The 18,914-nt window shown below is 41.3% G+C and overlaps 1 protein-coding gene across 9 annotated transcripts in view; it reads right to left on the reverse strand.

Annotated features, from left to right (window-relative positions):
- Positions 1 to 18,914, reverse strand: part of APBB2 (amyloid beta precursor protein binding family B member 2) — a 338,567-nt gene that overhangs the window by 299,802 nt on the left and 19,851 nt on the right. The window contains exons 2-3 of one of the 9 annotated variants that reach the window (XM_081303288.1): positions 2,647 to 2,762; positions 1,798 to 1,864 (exon numbers count right to left, since the gene is read on the reverse strand). The exons of 6 other annotated variants lie outside the window; for them this stretch is intronic. The gene's annotated coding sequence lies outside the window, so the exon portion shown is untranslated. Of the gene's footprint in view, positions 1 to 1,797; positions 1,865 to 2,646; positions 2,763 to 15,459; positions 15,560 to 18,914 lie in introns of all 9 variants that reach the window. 2 more of the 9 variants (XM_081303289.1, XM_081303290.1) reach the window with 2 other exon arrangements.

Consider the following 18,914-nt stretch of genomic DNA (forward strand, 5'->3'; position numbering starts at 1 on the left):
CTTTAGAGCAACCCAAACTGAAATCTTGCAGACCATGCACCCAGGTGTAGATTAGGCTTTGGCCCTGTATCAGAAATTACTCGTCACCTATATCAGAAATCAGCAAGTACATGTTTTGAATTTAAAATAAAATGTTTCCGATATGAATATAAAACTTTTTAACATTTCCCCACCTTAAATAACCAACCAGACAGTGGTTGAGGATCCCAGATAAGATAGCTCGTAATGTAAACATAAAATTCCCTACAGATTATTCAAGAGACTCTGGCCTTCTAGCTCTGTTACTGATATATAAATGGTAGGTGATAAAACAGGGAAATACAATGCATGGTAAGATTCAGTCCAACCTCAAAAAGAATAAGGAGTCCAGAAAAAGATTCTAACCAAATAAAGAAAATAAACAATTTGGTAAATTGCAAGCTTATGTCTCTTTCTTAGTAACATTATATTCACTGCTGACTCTTGCAGAGAATGTATTTTTTAGCAGTTAACAGCATTAACCAAATTACAACAGAGCCCTCGGGGGGTAAGCTCAGCTACAATAGACAGAATGCACCATTTTTCCTGGCAGAGCCCAAAGGTTAAAAAACAAAAAGCAGAATCTCAAAGTAATATATAAAAAGTCCCTTATGAGATACTGCAAGACATTTTCTGTTACAACAAAAAAATGTTGGTGATGTTAAGCCATAAACCAAACTAATCCAAAGCAAAGGATTTAGTTTAATTCTGAATTTAAGACTTTCTGTAGCTTATCCACATTAGCCCATTATTTAGGATTAAAGTTTTAATTTAGTGTTAAAAAAATAAGCCAACAAATGAAAAATAGAATGGTGTGATGAGGGAAATTAACACACGAAGACTCATTTCACAAAGCATTCTGGGTTGACAAAAACTAAAATCATAGGAAAAAAATGTTTTAAGAATGTTATTAGTAGTTCATTGAAATAATCTGAACAAAGACTTATTTGCAACTGTCACTTGAGAGCATTGGAACTTAGTTGAATTAATATAAAATTTCACTGTCAGATTGCACAAATGCAACAGAATGGAATTAACATGCAGTACAATACACACACATATATATAAGGGCTAAAGATGTGTTACAGCAGTAAAACACTTCCTAGCATGCATGGCGTCCTGGGTTCAATCCCCAGTAGCTAACACACACAAAGAGTAACTATGAAAAGCCCAACTAGGCAGTAGAGGAACACTGGGTGGTGGTTCTGGCTTTGCCAATAATTAGCACCAGGGTCCTATAGAAGTGACTTGCCTTCATTTGCATCCCCACTGGAGAACTTAAGAAGTCAGTTTAGGTACACATCACAGATACTATGTGCCCAAAGATTCTCCCACCCTACATTAAAATTCACGGCTGATACAGAACTGATGTGTTCCCAGGCAGTGAAAGGTGGGATGCACACATGAGATCTAATCCTGTGAACAGATTTAGACCCTCACTGACTCTGCTGATACTTATTCTGGTTATGAAACAAAAAAAGGAAGGGGGGTCATGCAGGCTAGAAAGCAGGGTCAAGGACACCAAACTTTTACAACTCTTAATTGCAAAATTCAATACAATGTTTAATAATATTTTACCTTAAAATAGTTTTTTACCCTAATTTTTTAATTAATAAAAACTTATTTTTAAAAACAGGAAGACTAATCCATACTGAGACCAAGGGGTTCACAGTGGTTATTTGAAGATTGTTTTACTGGCACCTTCATCTGTACGTACAAAATGTTACATTCTTTGTCTCTGAATGAACACTTGACAATGCAGTGATGAAGAATACTCACTAGAGCTGTAGCCTGGGGCCAGGTCCCACTTACCAGCTGTCTGCCCTGGCAAGTTCCGTTTCCTCATCTGTAAAATTAGTAGAAGATGGTTTTAACCCTCATGTGTTTGTGGAGGGCTAATATGTACAAAGCACCAAGAACAATGTCCCTGGCACATAGAGGGACCTAGGTAAGAAGTTGCTAAACAACTTCATGATTGACTAAAAATAGATGTTTAATAATATACCAAATGAAGTCATAAATATAAGACCTCCAAAAAACCTCACATAGCAGTACCAACATTAAGTAGTTAAAATATTACAGGTTGAACATCCCTTCCTAAACTGAAGAGTACAGATTTAACCATGATATTCAAAAAAGTTTTGAATTTGGTGCAGTTCAGATGTTGGATTTTTGGATTAGGCATGCTCAACTGATAAAGTCTATGCAAATATTCCAAAATAAAAAAAAAAAGTCAAAATATGAACTACTTCTAATCCTAAGCATTTCAGATAAGAGATAATCAACCTGTAGAACAGTAAGGTAATTCCAAGTGTTTTATATAAGAGTAACTTCGTTTAACTATTTTCCCAGACTCCAAACCTTCATCAGTCTATTCTAGTAGATTAATCTTCCTAAAGCAATACTGACTTTAAGTCATTCCCTACCAAGAACCTTTAAAGACTACACAGTCTGCTGGATAAGCTTCAAACCCAACAACTGAGTTCCATCCCCACCCAGACTAAAGTGGGCTTCTTGTAACCTGTACTTTGCAGTGCTTAGAACAGTTTGTAATTCTAAATTTGAGAGATGATTTGATTAATATCTTTCTCTCCCATGAGAAGAAACCCAGATCTGTGTTTTACCCACCATCCAAGTGCCACCATGTGTCACAGTGCATGTGTCACTGCAGATGCCCCAGTATCAGTGGGATGACTGAATCTTCCATCTTCTCATCTTTCATCAAGGCTCAAACCACTGAATATCTGTAACAAGACTTCAGTTTGCAAAACTCTTTGCACAAATTTTCTCATGTGAGCCTCATAATGACTCTTTGGGGACAGCACAAAAGATGAGAAAACCAAAGCCCTCAAGTTCACTGAGTCACCCAGGTCACATTTTCAGGAAGTGACAAAGAACCAAGTGTGTTAACTTCCAGTCTGGGGCTCCTTCCAGAATATCCTGTGGTCTGTGTCAACTCCAATACCCTAGGGCCTCAGCCTTGCCTTCCATTTTCTAGCTTCTGCAGTTTTTACTGTCCTTTTCTATCCACATATCTCTTTTCCCACTTTACATTCATTAAACAAATACTTATTAAGGACTGTGACTGCTCAGCAAATCCTCCCCCCTCCTTCTAGGTCCACCACTGGTTTGTGTATGTGCCACTCCCACTGTAGGGACAGCCATTTAGTCACTCAACAAAAAGCCTTCTGTTGTGTGGACATTTATTTGTCATTTCAGTACAAATGTCAATACCTGCTAAGCGCCACGTATGATTTGGGTGTGGTTATCTCTAAAGGGGTCACATGTTGGAAGCTTGGATCTCAGACAATGCTGGGACGTGGCATGGACCTTTAAGAGGTGGGATCTGATGGGAGGCTGTTAGGTCATCAGGGATGCTGCCCTCAGAAGGGAATTAAGGTGGATTTCATGGGACCCTGAGTTGAACAAGAACAAGTTAATTTTTTTTCTTTTTAATTTTTTAAAATTTTTAGTTATACATGATGGTAGAATGTATTTTGACCTATTGTACATACATGGAGTATAATTTCCCACTCTTGTGGCTGTGCATGATGTGGAGTTACACTGTGTATTTGTATATGAACATATACAAATGAATACAATATACACACACAAATGAATCAAAAAGCTATGTCCAATTCATTCTGCTGTCTTTCCCATTCCCACCCCCCTTCCTTTACCTTCCATTCCTCCCTGTCCAATCTGGTGAATCTCCACTCCTCCCTCCCTCCCAACCCTTGATTCTGGCTTGGCTTTCTGCTGTGCCAGGGGACCTCTCCCTCACACATGCTACTGCCATTGTGATCTGACATGAGGTGAGGACCAGAGCAAAGCCAAAGCTGGCACCATACCCTTGAACATCCAGAACTGAGCTAAATTAATTTTTCTTCTTTATAAAATTACCCAACCTCAGATTTTTCTTTATAGACTAATAACAGTGCCATAATGTGTGAGATTTCAATGGAAACTGAACAGTTAGGACACTGTACCCAGTGGTCTGAAGCATCTAGAAAAGAATAACAATCTCAATTAACCTCCTTTAAAAAGCAATAAGACTGCTGCGGTTCACACAACTTCAGATGTTCCAAGGACCTCAGTAGAGAAATAAAGCAAGCACTAATACCACCACAATAATATAAATCATATAAATTTATATATCAATTTTTAAAAGAATATACTCAATATTTGTGCCATCATTAAAAAATAAATTCATATAATAACATCCACAGATAAATTATCCCTAGATATGCATCAGGTCTATTAAACTTAACAGTCCTTCTCAGACTTGTTAGCTTAAAGGACACACAATTAAAATGGAAACAAGAGATTTGGAGACCTCATGCCTCTGAATTATCAGCACAAACTCCAAACACATCGACCATAAACCTGCAATAATCCTCATGAAATATGTGCATGAATTAAATGTTGGTGAGAGAAACCTAATGCAGAATAGCTGCCATATTAACGCTCCCTGAAGATAAATCACTGAAGACTTTAAACAAGTGAAAATCGATTCCGTGAATATTTAACACAGCTGACTTTATTTACAATTTCCCACAACAGACACATCATAGCATGAAAAAGAACTAGAAAGGGTTAAGAATGCTAGATCACATTAGAGAATTCACAAGTAAGGAAGACAGCTGCCTGGGACCCTTTCAGAAATGGAAGATTGGAAATGACAATCTTTCAAAGCCTCAGGGAAAGTATACAAAACAGTATTGGACCACAGGTTAACTCCTTACATAATTTAATTGAAACAATACCTACCTAGTCCTGTTTCACCCCTAAATCCCAATGCTGAACGTCTGAGGCCAATCTCGTATAGGACAAAAAGGGAAGTTGTGAGAACAAAATTTCTCTTGGAACTGACAGAACGTGGGAAACCATCTGTAGGGTGAGGAATTTCCATCAGTACACAGCAGCCGTGGGTTCCCCCCTCACGCTGTGCGTCAGGATCACAGCCGCTTTTATACACTGAGGTTCCTGTGGGCCTGGAATAAGCCAAGGTACCTCGTAATGGGGTCTTTAGGGGAGAGTTAAACTTCCCCAAATGACCAGACAGACCCAACTTCCAGTAGCCCAGATATACCTGCCCAAGGTCTCCCGATCACTCCACCCTGATCTTTTTTTTACAAGGGAGTGAGTGACCTGTGAGTCCTGCAGAGAAGCCAAGGCCATCCCCAGGTGCCTCCCAGGCAAAGCTCCCCATGAATTGAACCTGAAGCTTCCTTGCTGTGCAGCTTAATTCCACTTCTTATTCCCCACCTCTGTGAACTCAAGTGGAGGGGAAGAAATCCTTGAAAGAAAAAGTGCCTCTGGGGGCCTAAACATAGATGCCTGAGGCATTCTGGATCCTGGGGCCTAAACATGGACACCTGAGGCACTTCCAGGTCCTAGAGCCTAAACATGGATGCCTGAGGAACTTCCAGATTGGGGGGGGGGGGCGCTAAACATGGACGTGCACCCGAGGAACTTCCGGATCCAGGGGCCTAAACATGGACATGCGCCTGAGAAATTTCCGGATGCTGCGGCCTAAACATGGACACCTGAGGCACTTCCAGATCAGAGGGCCCAAAGATGGACGTGCACCTGAGGAACTTCTGGATCTGGGGGCCTAAACATGGACGTGCACCTGAGGAACTTCCAGATCCGGGGGCCTAAACATGGACACCTGAGGAACTTCCGGATCCTAGAGTCTCAACATGGATGTGCACCAAAGGAATTTCAGATCCTAGAGCCTAATCATGGACGTGCAACTAAGGGACTGGATCCGGGGGGCCTAAACATGGACGTGCACCTAAGGAACTTCCAGAGGCTATGGCCTAAACATGGACGCCTGAGGCACTTCCGGATCAGAAGGCTCAAAGATGGACGTGCATCTGAGGAATGTCCGGATCTGGGGGCCTAAACATGGATGCCTGAGGAATTTCCGGATCCTAGAGCCTAAACATGAAAGTGCACCTGAGGCACTTCCAGATGCTACGGCCTAAACATGGATATGCGCCCGCTTCCGGATCCGAGGGCCTAAACATGGACGTATCCCTGGAACTTCTGGGTCCTTGTGCCTATAAAGGGCAGCGCGTGACTCTCAGAAGGGACGTAGCCCATGAAGGGGAGCTGAGTATGGGGCCTGTTGGGGGGCAGACTGAGCTGTCGCACCCTGAACTTGAATGTGATGGTGGCCTCACTTCCCGGCCTTCCCTTGGGTGTCACTTCCTCCCCTCCATCATCCTGGGCGAGCACAGGTCAGGACACCAGACGCTACTGAGAGTGACATCTTCTGGATGGGCGGCTGGGGACTTTGCCTCTGTCCCCAGGCCTCAGACATGGGAGGGATGATCCTTCCCAGAGACAGAAAATAACCCCACACTGCCCAAGACTTATTTTTAAGCTTTGGATTCTGAAATTTTCCTGCTGCCACCTTCTTTGTGAAGCCAGTTTTTCAACAGAGATAATATTCCAGGGGGAAAAAAAAACAACAACAATAACATGGAGTCAATCAAACCAAGCTGACACATCTGGTCCTCCAAGAGAAATGTGGATTGGAAGGAGAACAGCCATTCTCAACTGGCAATATAGTGAAGTTCCCTTGTCCTTATTTTGTGTAAGCAAAATAAATAACCTGATGTTAACTCATCAAATTATTTTTGATGAGTGCTTGGCTCATAGGAAAACTGATTCTGTTTTATGGAATGAAGTGTTACCTAATTTTAAAATTAAAAATGAAGCCAATTAGGATTGTTAAAAAAAAAAAAAGAAAGAAAAAGTGTCTTTCATCTCACAAGAAATAATCACATTTGGTTGGGTGAATTCTGAGTTAATAGAAGAGATGTGCTCTTCAATAGGCATCCTCATGAGAAGAGGAGGACATCAGTGTTCAAATTTAATTCTACCATTTACATCAATTTTTTTTCAGATTTATTAAGATCTTTTTTTATTTTATTGATCGATTCATTGATTGTAGTTATAGATGGACAGATTGCCTTTATTTCATTTGTTTATTTTTATGTGCTGCTGAGGATCGAACCCAGTGCCTCATGCATGGTAGGCAAGCGTTCTGCCACTGAGCTACAGTCCCGAGCCCCAGCCCCTAGATTTAATAAGGTTTTATAGAAACAGCATACCTAACACCTCCTTTGATTGTGACACTGCGCAGATATCCACGTTAGTCAGCGTGGACAGGCACAGGGAGCTTTTTTCTAAAGGTTTTCACAGAGACCTGGAGGGGAGTCTAGGAAAACTAAAATTCCAGGGTCGTTTTGTTACACTCCACTCTTCCAAGTGCCTTTTGTGATCTTCGGCTCCCTTGCCTTGGAAGACTGGAATGATGAGACAAGATGAAATTTGAGTCTGTAGATTGTACTTTACTGTAACTCCTGGTTTTAAGACGAAGAAGGACATTGAAACATGGCTAAAATTGTTTCTAGATGTAAAATTATCCGCAGTGTGTGTGTGTATAAAATGTGTGTGTGTGTGTGTGTGTATACGTGTGTTTGTAACCTCATTTTCTTTATTCACGTAGGTAAATACTAGATACATTTCCTTTTAGGTCAAATATTTCTTCCCTTAGGACTCCATGACTAATCCCCTATAACCCTAATGTTCTCTTACTCATTCCTCAAGAACTTAGTATATCGTCCTTGCTTTGGAGAGGTTGACATAACATACTTCAGCAGGATGGTATCGTTACTGGGCAAAGTAAAAGTTCAACAACCCTGAAACTGAAAAGGGGAGGTGAGAAGTACCTGAGCTTCATCCTAAGAAGGTTGTAGAAAGGTTTCCCAAAGGTTCTTCCATTCCTAGCAACCTGCATCTTTGGGATGAACACGGGACCAGACCCTCAGCAGAGTGGAAGAGCATCAACATCCAGAGCTATCACCATGAACTCCAAGTTCAGGCCAATTAGGCTTCCACTACCACCATCGTATCAAGACTGGCTGTCAAGGTCAACAGTGAGCCCCATTTTGCCAACATCAACAGTAAACCTGAATCCTTACCATAATGAACATCTGTCTTAAAATACATTCACTACAGGCCTTAGAAGAACCCCTCCTTTGAGTTTTCTTTCTACCTCAGTGACTCCCCCTTCTCAGGTCTTTCTAAGGACCTTGGAGATTCCCTCTTATCTTCCCCAACCTCTAGACTAAGTTGTGCCATTGAGCTCAGTTCTCAACACTGATTAATTTTACAGGGGACACAGACACACACAAAAAGGAAAGATATCTCATGTCAATCAGAAGAATTGGTATTGTTAAAATGACCATACTACCTGGCCACGGTGGTGCACACCTGTCATTCCAGCTATCTGAGAGGCTGTGACAGGAGGATCCAAAGTTCCAGGGTAGCCTGGGCAACTTTAATGAGACCTTGTCTCAAAATAAAAATTTAAAAAGAGCTGGGGATTTGGCTCAGTGATAAAATGTTTGCATAGCATGTGCAAGGCCCTGGTTTCATTCCCTAGTACCAAAAGAAAGAAAGAAAAAAAACAAAGCAAAACAAAAGGAATGACTATACTACCCAAAGCAATCTATGGATTCAATTCAATCGCCATCAAAATACCAAGGATTTTCTTCACAAAAATAGAAAAAAAAAAAAATCCTAAGATTCATATGGAACTACAAAAGACCCAGAATAGCCTAAGCAGTCACAAGCATGAAGAAAAATGCTGGTGGCATTGCAATCCCTCACTTCAAAACATACAAAGCTAGAATAACTAAAACAGCATGACACTGGCATAAAAACAGACACTTTGACCAGCGGACCAGAATAGGGAAGCCAGAAATTAATCCACGTCCATACATTCAAGTCGATTTCTGAAAAAGACACTAACAACATACAATGGAGAAAAGACAGGGTCTTCAATAAAGGGTGCTGGCAATACTGGATATTCATATGCAGAAGAATGAAACTAGATCCTGTCCTCTCATTGTATACAAAAATCAACACAAAATGGGTCAGAGATCTCAATGTGAAACCTGAAACTGAAATTACTGCAGGGGAAACACTTCAAGACATTGGTGCAGGCGATGATTTCTCAGATGGGACCCCTAAGGAGCAGGCAACAATAGTGAAAACAGACAAATGGGATTTCATCAGACTAAGAAGTTCCTGCACAGCAAATGAAATAACCAAAAGAATTAAGAGTCAACCTACATAATGGAAGAATACATTTGCAAACTATCATCCAACATGGGGCTGATATCCAAAATACATAAGGAACTTGAAAAGCTATACACCAAAAAAATAAAATAAAAAATTTCCTAATTTTAAAAAACAGGCTAAAGAACAGACAACTTTCAAAAGAAGAAACATAAATGGTCAACAAGCACACGAAAAAAAAAATGAAAACTTTCACCAATTATCAAAGAAATGCAAGTCAAAACCACAAGGAGATATCATCTCGCCCCAAAAGACAAAAAGCAACAAATGCCAGCGAGGACGCAGAGAAAGGGGGCCTCTTACACACTGTGGGTGGGAATGTCAATGAAAACAAGAGATGGCGCCAAAAACTAAATATAGAACTACCAGATGACCCTGCAGTCCCACTACTGGATTCATATTCAAAGGAGATGAAATCATTATACCAAAAAGATTCTTGCCCTCCCATGTTTACTGCGGCACTATTCAGCCTAGCTAAATACGAAATCCACCCAGATGCCCTTCAGGGGATGAATGCACAAAGAAAATGTGGTATATTCACACAATGGAACATTATTCAGCCAGAAAAAGAACGAAATCCTGCCTTTTGCGGTAACATGGATGGAACTGGAGATCACTATGTTAAGTGAGAGAAGTCAGATACAGAAAGGCAATATCAAGGTTCTCGTCTCACTCATCTGTGGGGACAGTACATCAATCCCGTAGTAAGACAGAATGGAACCATGGTCACTAGAGACGGGGAAGGGCAGGGGGTGAGGGATGGGGTAAAGTTCAGTAAGGGGCACCAAAACACAATGGAGGAATCACTTCCAGTTTGTCCTTAGCCCAACAGGATAACTGTCAGTTAAAACAGCCTATGATACACTTCAAGATGACCAGACAGGAGGAGTACGAAATTCCCAACTCATAAAAACAATTAATGGCTAAAGAGATGGAAATGCTTATTATCCTTATTTTGTTATTACACACTGTAGATGTTTATGAATTATCATAATGTACTGATGAGGATGTACAAGTATTATGTCTTAATAAAAAGTTCACACACACACACACACACACACACACGTTTCCAACTTGCTGTGGGTTGAACTGAATCCCTCCAAAACTCATATAGTGAAGTCTTAACCCTTCAGAATATGACCTTATTCAGAAAAGGGGTTTTACAGACATAATTAGTTAAGATGAATCATTTGGGTGGATTCTAACCCAGTCTGACTAATTTCCTGATAAATGGGGAGATCTGGACACAGGCCCACAGGTAGGGAGAACACCAGATGGAGATGAAGGCAGAGACCTACAAGCCAAGCCGCACCAATTACTCCAGCAGCCAGGACAGGAGAACAGAGTCTCTCAGTCCTCAGAATGAACCAATCTTTGCATTTCCGGTCCCTGGAACCGCACAACAAGCTTCTGTTGTGTAAGCAACCCTACCAGCAGCCTGGCAAATTTATATACTACCTTATAAAGAATAAAAGGCAACTCTTTGTAACACTGCTTTGCCGTTTATCCTCATAGTTTATCATATTTTTCTCTTTATGGGCTGTGTCTTACGTTCAACTTCACTCAAAATATTATTATTTTTTTTCTTTCTTAGAGAATTGTCTTTCAGTGTATTGCAATACTTTGCATTCAGCTCTGGAAAGTGATTTAAAATATATATATTTCCATGCCATATAGTTGGCTACATATTTAGATCCAAATGAAACAGATCCCTGTGTGGTCACAGTACCTCACACCAATCCAATCAAGAATGCGTGATGTCTAGCTCTAAAGCAACAATGCAGAGGCTGGGGGTTGTGTATGTTGGGTTTCTAGAATCACTTTCATCTCTTTTTGTATCCTGCATGATGAGATTCTAACAGAAAAATGTAAAGTCATGTTTGACACCAAAAACAACAACAGAATCATCCCCAAACTAGAGCTATTTTTGCCTTACTGATCTGTAACCACTCCACAAATACTCTAAGACAAATGGATTCAGAACACGGCCTATGTGTTTACAGCACAGGAATGTCTTACATAGATGTACCCAAAATGTTTTATAACCATAAATATGAATCACAGAGTCTTCCCAGGCCTATCTCATTTCATCAGGCTTCTGAAGTTACATCTTTCACTAAATCAGCCTCCGGGCACAAATGCAATAAGATAACATTAATTAAAATGCATAAAGCCATCCAGGAATGGCAAGGAGTATACAACATTTTTTTTTCCAAGAGCAGAAATTGAACTAAAAATAGTAATTGTTATTTTGCCAGAGTAAAAAGCTTGGTCTTACCTACTGCCCGAAGCTACAATTCTCCCAGACTTTTCTCAGAGGCAGGATAATAATTAGTATGTTATTCACTCGCCTGGTATGCATCTAACTTTGCAGGGCTGTGTGTGCATGCTCACTCTGCACCCACGTGCTTCAGTTCTCTGATACCAGTTTGCCATTAAGCAAACTCCAAGAAGTTCCCAAGTAGAATGTGTTAACCCTTCCATGACACCAACAATAAAGACTTCAGTAATTCTAAAGAGACCCCCATTATTATCACTGTTGAAATTCAGATCTCCACTTCATTTGGAAATGAATTACTGCTGACTCTAAATAAATCACCATCTTACTATTATTATTAACCAGAATTGCCTTAGTGCTGACATGATCTCCCTGGGTCACAGAACCCCATCAGTTAGGTACTGATTGAGAAACATACACATATCCATTGAGGGGATGATGAAGATAGCACTGTGGCCAGAACTGGACTCCAAATCCCATGCATGTGATGGCATCCTGTAGTTCTTTGAGACTTACAAATGTAAACAAATGCTTAAAATGAAGAAATGAAGAAGCCCATTTTACCACGAAAACTCACAGCCTCTGCACATACCAAAGAGTCACAGGTATCATCAATGTGAGAGCACTGTTTTATATTTTGCCTTTTCGCTAAAGATTATTTCAAAAATTAGCATCCAAATAGCCACAGCATAGAAATGAAATCAGGTCAGAGATGTGCTTCAACTAGAATCTTTTCCTGGTAAAGTGTAGATGAATACAAAACAAATCTCAGGTAATAACGAGCAACAGTTCATCACTTTCCAAATCTACAAATATAACACCTATCAAAATGGCAGGATTTGAGGTGATTTTCTAAAATTACTTTTTCATACTGTTACATATTGTTGTGCTTTCTACTAAAACCCATACCATTCTAATAACATGAAAAAAGATAACATGGATCTTTTGAGAGAAACAAATAAGAGGAACATGCAATTGTACAAATAGTCTACTATTACCTACAAAATATATATCCAAACGACTCATCCAAGTTCAGAGCCTACATACTTTAAATCATACACAGATAGAATATAACTGAATTTAACAACCACGCACTAGAGGTCAAAATAGGTTTTATGTCTCTCACATCCAAAGAATGAGACCACAGACAACAGAGGGTAAGAGTGGAGCTCCCACAAGAGACAGGGGTCCTACAAGAGTTGCCACTTAAAAGCTACTGTCTGGGGTTTGTATGATGTTGCTGGATGGTGACTTTCAGGGAAGGGGGTTTCTGTATCCAATCAGAGAGAAACACTCGGTGATTATGCACCCCACCACCACCCAATCAGGATACTGACCATATGCTATTCACACTCTGATCACATGGTTGATCATATGCTGGTCACATGATTCATCATGTGTCACTTCTCTTCAGGGACAGGCTCAGGCACATGCCTTCAAGAGCCAATGAAGTTACTGATCACAGGTGCACAGAATCTGCCCCTTATTGAGGTCCCGCACCAGCTGCCTATCACGTCTCAGGCTCCTGCTCTCAGTATGAGCCAAGCCATCAGGTACCATCCATGTCACTCTGAACAAGTTATTCAGTCCCTCAGAGATCCCCATCTCCTCACTTGCAAAAAGAGAATACTGTAATAGTACTTATTTAACATGGTCACTGTAGGAATCAACAGAGAAACATATGCATTTATACATTCCTGTACACATTCATAAACTGCAAAGTGTCATCCAAGAGTTAAGAGATTATTAACAATCAATATTTCTTAAATCTAAACAGAAAGATCCTTAAGTAGATAATACTCTCATTCATTTTTATGACATGAAATCATCTGTTTGCATCTTCGCTTCTTTTATATCCAAATCCTATAGCAAAGGCAGAGTACAAATGGATCTTTATGTTTGTATATGTGTACATTTCTAAATGATATCCCCCACAGAGTAAAAGCCATTACTCTTTAATTCCTTCCAATATATATTCATGCAAAGGAGTTTAGACCTTACATTACAGCCAGTTTTAAATTAGAGTCCCATTCAATTCATATTAAAGTGACTTTAGTAAATTAGGATAGGAGCTTTTAAGTGCAGAGCTTTATATTTTAGGGGAATATTCAGAGGCTCACTTGTAGAAATTTCTAGAAAATCTAGAGACAGAAAAACCAATTACAGCCAATTAGCAAGCTTCGTCATCATTAAAGGTGAGGGAGAAAAAATAAAAAGACATCTAGGGAAGGAAAAGAGAGAAAACAGATTCTAGACCCATTTCAGAAGATTGGCAATTCCTGTTACAATCTACCCAGGTGAAGTCAAAGAAAAGAATCTTAAAGAGCTGAAGGTGTCCAGAATGTTTGTATTCCCCCCAATTTATGTTGAAATATGAACCCTCAATGCAACAGTAACAGGAGGTGGGGCTGTGGGGGGTGATGAGGTCATGAGATTGATAGAATTAGTGTCTTTATAAAAGAAAAAAAAATCCAAGCCAGGTGCAGTGGCACACGCCTGTAATCCCAGCGGCTCGGGAGGCTGATGCAGGAGGATCAAGAGTTCAAAGCCAGCCTCAGCAAAAGTGAGGCGCTAAGCAACTCAGTGAGACCCTGTCTCTAAATAAAATACAAAATAGGGCTAGGGATGTGGCTCAGTGGCCAAGTGCCCCGAGTTCAATCCCCGGTACCCCCCCCAAAAAAAAAAAAATTCTGAGAGCACTTTTGCCACAGGAAGACATAGCAAGAAGATAGAAGATGGCCGTCCATGAACCAGAAACCAGGGCCACTATCTGCCCCGATCTTGAGAAGCAAGTGTTACCACCCAGTGACTATGTCACCCAGGCTTTGGCACTTTGCCTCCAGAAGACTAAACAGGTTACTGGCTGAGGAACTGGGCTTAAACTTAAAAAAAACAACAACAACAAAAACCCACGTGAGCTCTAGTCTCAAGTCTAACTACAGTATAAACTAAAGCTGTTTAACATTAATATTCTTTTCTGGATAGCCACAGCATATCATTTAAATAATCATTTTTTTTTTTTTTTTTTTTTTTTGTCCACCGACTATCTTAACATATTTAAGGAAATGATGACAAAGACTTGGGGAGAAGAAGAAACAGGAGTCACTACACACTGCATGACAGGCCCTCTCAGGCTGTCCCAGGTCTTCTCCCACAACCTTTTAAAGTCAGAATTACTGTCTCCTGTCTGTAGATGAAGCCACCTGAGGTGCACGAAGATTAGGTGGCTGGTCCCTGGTCACAGTTAACAGCAGGGCTAGGATTCGCAGCGAGGGCTGCAGAGCACCAACACCTCAGCCCCTCCCCTGGACCATAAGCTCTCCAGATGTAAACCCCAGACTCTCCCGGGGCTATTTCCACCAGCCAGCTTCACCGGCTCGAGGCTGCTGGCCTCTGCATCATTACTTCTGCTGGTCTCCTAGGACCCGGCTGGTTGTAGGAATATGAGGAGGGAGGGAGCCAGAGAGAGCACGACCCAGGCGTGTACATGAAGGTGCAGGTATCTGTGTGTGATGAGTGACACAAATAAAAACAGGAGAACTAACCAACTATAAGGGGAGCAAAGGGAAAGCCACAACATCAGAGCACTGTACACATTTCTTTTCTGATGGGCATCAGATACGTGAGTGTCTAGCACGTTAGTTCCTACTTTAGGGATATTTGTATATTTGAAATATTTTGCTGAGAGAAATACGTAGATGGACAGATCCCACCACAGATGTGTAAATAAACACATCTGAAAGGTTATCCAAACAGCTGACTGTTAACCATGAGATCCCTAAGGAGCAGGAAGAGAGAAGGGGGCCTTTGTACTGAATGCAAAAACAATTCTATATATTGAGAAATGAATAAAAGAAAACCGAAGATACTCTCATAAGTTTTCAGTGGTAATTACTACAGTTTAATGAAAAGATATGATTTACTTGTAGATCTGACCCTGCTGTCCACATCTTTGCCTTGAAATACATCTTCGCTTGGTTTCGAAGACATTATGCACCCACCCCAGTGGCCACAGTGGCTCAAGTCTCCTTCACTGGCTCTTCTTCATCTCCCCCATCAACCCCAGCAGGGCTCTTGGGTGGGGTCTCCACCTTCTTCCTCCTGTGGAGAGCAAGCACCCTGCTCCTGAGAGAGCCCCGACTCAGTCCCTCTCTACTTGGCTCCAGACCCACAGACCATCCAGACGGTCAGCATTTCGAGTGTTGAGGTCTAAGGCCAAACTCCCCCTCGATCCTTCTCAACTCAGCAGCCTCCCACTTCACCTGTTTGACTGAAATCCTCGGGATCCTCCTTGGCTCTTCCCCACCACACTCCACATCCATCAACAAATCCCGTGGACTCCACTCTGAAAATATACTCTGCACCCATCCCATCCTCCCACACCCACGGCTACCACCCTTGCACACATCCCCTCATCTCTCAAGTCTTCAATGGTCTCCCTGCTGCCCGCACCCTCTTCTCACCACAGCAGCCAAGTGACCCTTGTAAAATGTAAATCTGTCACCCTTGGATGGAACCCTCTGATGGCTTCTCGTCTTAATTTAGGTCCAAACCAAGGCGTCTCTGTGGCCTCACCAGCCCTGCCCACTGTGTGGCCACCTTCCCCGGCCCTTCTACCTTTTTGAGCAGGCTCCATCTACTTACTCCTCTTTCCCTCTCTCACCCTATGGAATGAGGTCCTCCAGCTCCTCCACTACCTCTGCCTGGAGCACCGGCCCTGGAACCCCAGAAGGGTCCTCCCTCACCTCCTGCAACTCCTGGCTCAAACACCGCCTTCCCAGTGAAGCCCGCTCCAACCCCTTCCCCATTTAAAATAGGTCCCCTCTTCCCAGCCCACCTGCCCCACCAATCCCACCCCATTTCTCTGCACAGCACTCCATACATGGTACTTCATACTATCAATCATGCAAACTGTACAAAAACTCAGATCTTGACTATTGGCACCTACGTGGCCCTCAGGAAATAAATACTGGATGGAAAAGTGGATAACCTCTGTCCAGCCACTTCTGATCACCAACTCAATGAAAAAAACAAAACAAAAAAAAAAACCCATGGGGTCGATGTGGCTCAGTTGTAGAGCACTTGCCTAGCACGTGTGAGGCCCTAAATTCGATCCCCAGCACTAGGGAGAAAACAAAAACAAAAGTAATTCATGATCATCATTATGTTGCACTGAACTTCCCAGAACAATTTCTAATTAAGCACGTCCCCAAAAGCCTCACGCTGGCTGGAGCTGCCCTGCAATTAAGAAAGAACTTTTTCTTTTTCCTTTCTGCAAGTTTGAGAAGACCCAGAAGGCTCTATTCCAAGTGTTAACAAGTATTTTCTTCAAATGTTGAAATTTCTAGTAATGCTTGCTTTGGTTTTTTTTTTGGGGGGGTGGGGGGGTGGGGGTGCTCTGAATCTAGTCATCAGGAAAATATTCTCCTTTCATAACCAAAAAAAAAAAAAATACAATAGTAAGTCACCCCCTTCCCTTCAAAAATAAAAAGAGGTGGGACTGTGGCTGAAATCAGCATTTGCAATCAATACTCTGAAACGCATGGCCCGAGAAATCTTGAGGCCACACACCTCCCTGCCCCTCTGAACGCAGCTGGCCCGGTGGCACCAGGCGTGACTTTAATTCTTAATTACATGAGTTCAGAACATAGACTGATGACACTGGATAATGTGTATATGATTAACAACAAACCAAAGCCATCTTTAATTGATCACTTAGAAATACAGGTGGTTCGCCAGATTTAAAAACAACAGCATGTTGGCGCAACATGCTGGCTTATTTTTTTTATTTTGCCTAATCAGCAATCTGTACACAGCTTGGTGCCAATGCTGGGCCCATTTTAATACTTCTTCCCTCTATTTAAACAATGTGCACTGTGTTGTTGTTTTCCCCACCTCCTATTACCAACATTCAAGATGAAAGAGTGGAAAAACTCAGGGTGTCGCTCTTATCCAAGATCTCAAGAACCACAGACCAAGAAAACTGGGTGGGGCTCCGAACCCCTGTCTTCTAACAGTAAATACAAGAGGAATAACATTAATTAATGTCAATATTTTTTTTGAGCAGTTACTTTGGCCAAGTACTCATCTACACACTTCAAGTCAGTTTAGTCTAACTTGAAAGCCTATTATCCCTACTTAAAAGATGAAAATGCTGAGGTAGAGAGAGATCAAGAGAGTAACTGAAAGTCACACAGCAGTAAGCGGCAGGATTTAAACCCAAGACCTGTTCCTTTGTACCACTGTAGTCACTGCTAAGTATCTTTTGTATTTTTTTTGCTCATATGACATTTCACTAAAGCATAAATAAACCTCTGTTGATTCTTCTATGCACTGGATGCGGAAAGGATCTGATTCATGCTTGATTTCTCCATGTTTAACAAATACCAAAAGAGGAAGCCAGTTGATATACCAAAAAATTCAAAGTGAAATACGTGCAATCTGCTTACAAAGTTATGCTGCTGATTTATCCTGTGCTGCCATCTCTTCCACTAAGGCAACACCTCTGAACTTTAACTGATGAACAATAACTAAATAATATTCTATAACAGGAACCTATAATTATTGATATTTAATTTTTAGAACTCTTACTAAAAGTGCCCATTTTTTTTTTTGAAAGCTGATGATCTACAGCTAACAGTTGAAGATGACATGTAACCTTTAAATTTTTGTTTATTTTGTTCATTGAGGCATCTTATCTGTAGGTACTGCACCCCTGGAAAAGAACCCTGTGTGTTTTCATCTTGCTTTTTCGTGGTCCATGATGCCGCTGCAGTGACCAGTACAATGAAACCAAACTGACAGGGTAGGATTGTTCTGCCATTTTTCTAGCTCTTTGAGTTGCACCTCAAATCTGGGGCTAATCGCTCCACACCTGTTGAACCTGCCTGTGAGGTTCCCACCAACCTTTCCAGCTCTGCGACCATCAGCGATTTCTTATTCACCCACTTATTCACCCACTTTATTGCCTCCACTTCATCAAGAAACTGCCCATGAGGACCTATCATTGCCCCCTTCTCACTATGGATGCTCTTGGGGTCAGCCAGGACACTGATGTACAACACCATGGCTGTATGGAAGGAGGAACAGCTGTCACATTTCTGTTAACCTGACAAACATTATCCTTCAAGGGAAAAGATAAATGAAATACATAATTATTCAAATAAATGGGTGTGATTCAAATGTCTCCCAATGCCAGATTCTCTGTGCTTGCAGAGGTCCAAGCTGTACATTTCTGTGTATTAGCTGCACTTTGTCCATCTGTGAATCACATTTACCATGGACTGGCAGATAGTTCTCTCTATGCCAGGGAGGCACCCAGAAATTCCTACAACAGGCTAAATCATACCCTGACCCTTCAAACAGATTGGGGGAAATTCTTTGGCATGAATAACTGTTAACCAACCCACCAGTCAAAAAGTATCTTTGCACCAGGTGCAGTGGCACACACCTGTAA

The sequence above is a fragment of the Spermophilus citellus genome (assembly GCF_964194105.1).
Source record: "Spermophilus citellus genome assembly, chromosome: 8".
In the NCBI taxonomy this organism is placed as follows: domain Eukaryota; kingdom Metazoa; phylum Chordata; class Mammalia; order Rodentia; family Sciuridae; genus Spermophilus; species Spermophilus citellus.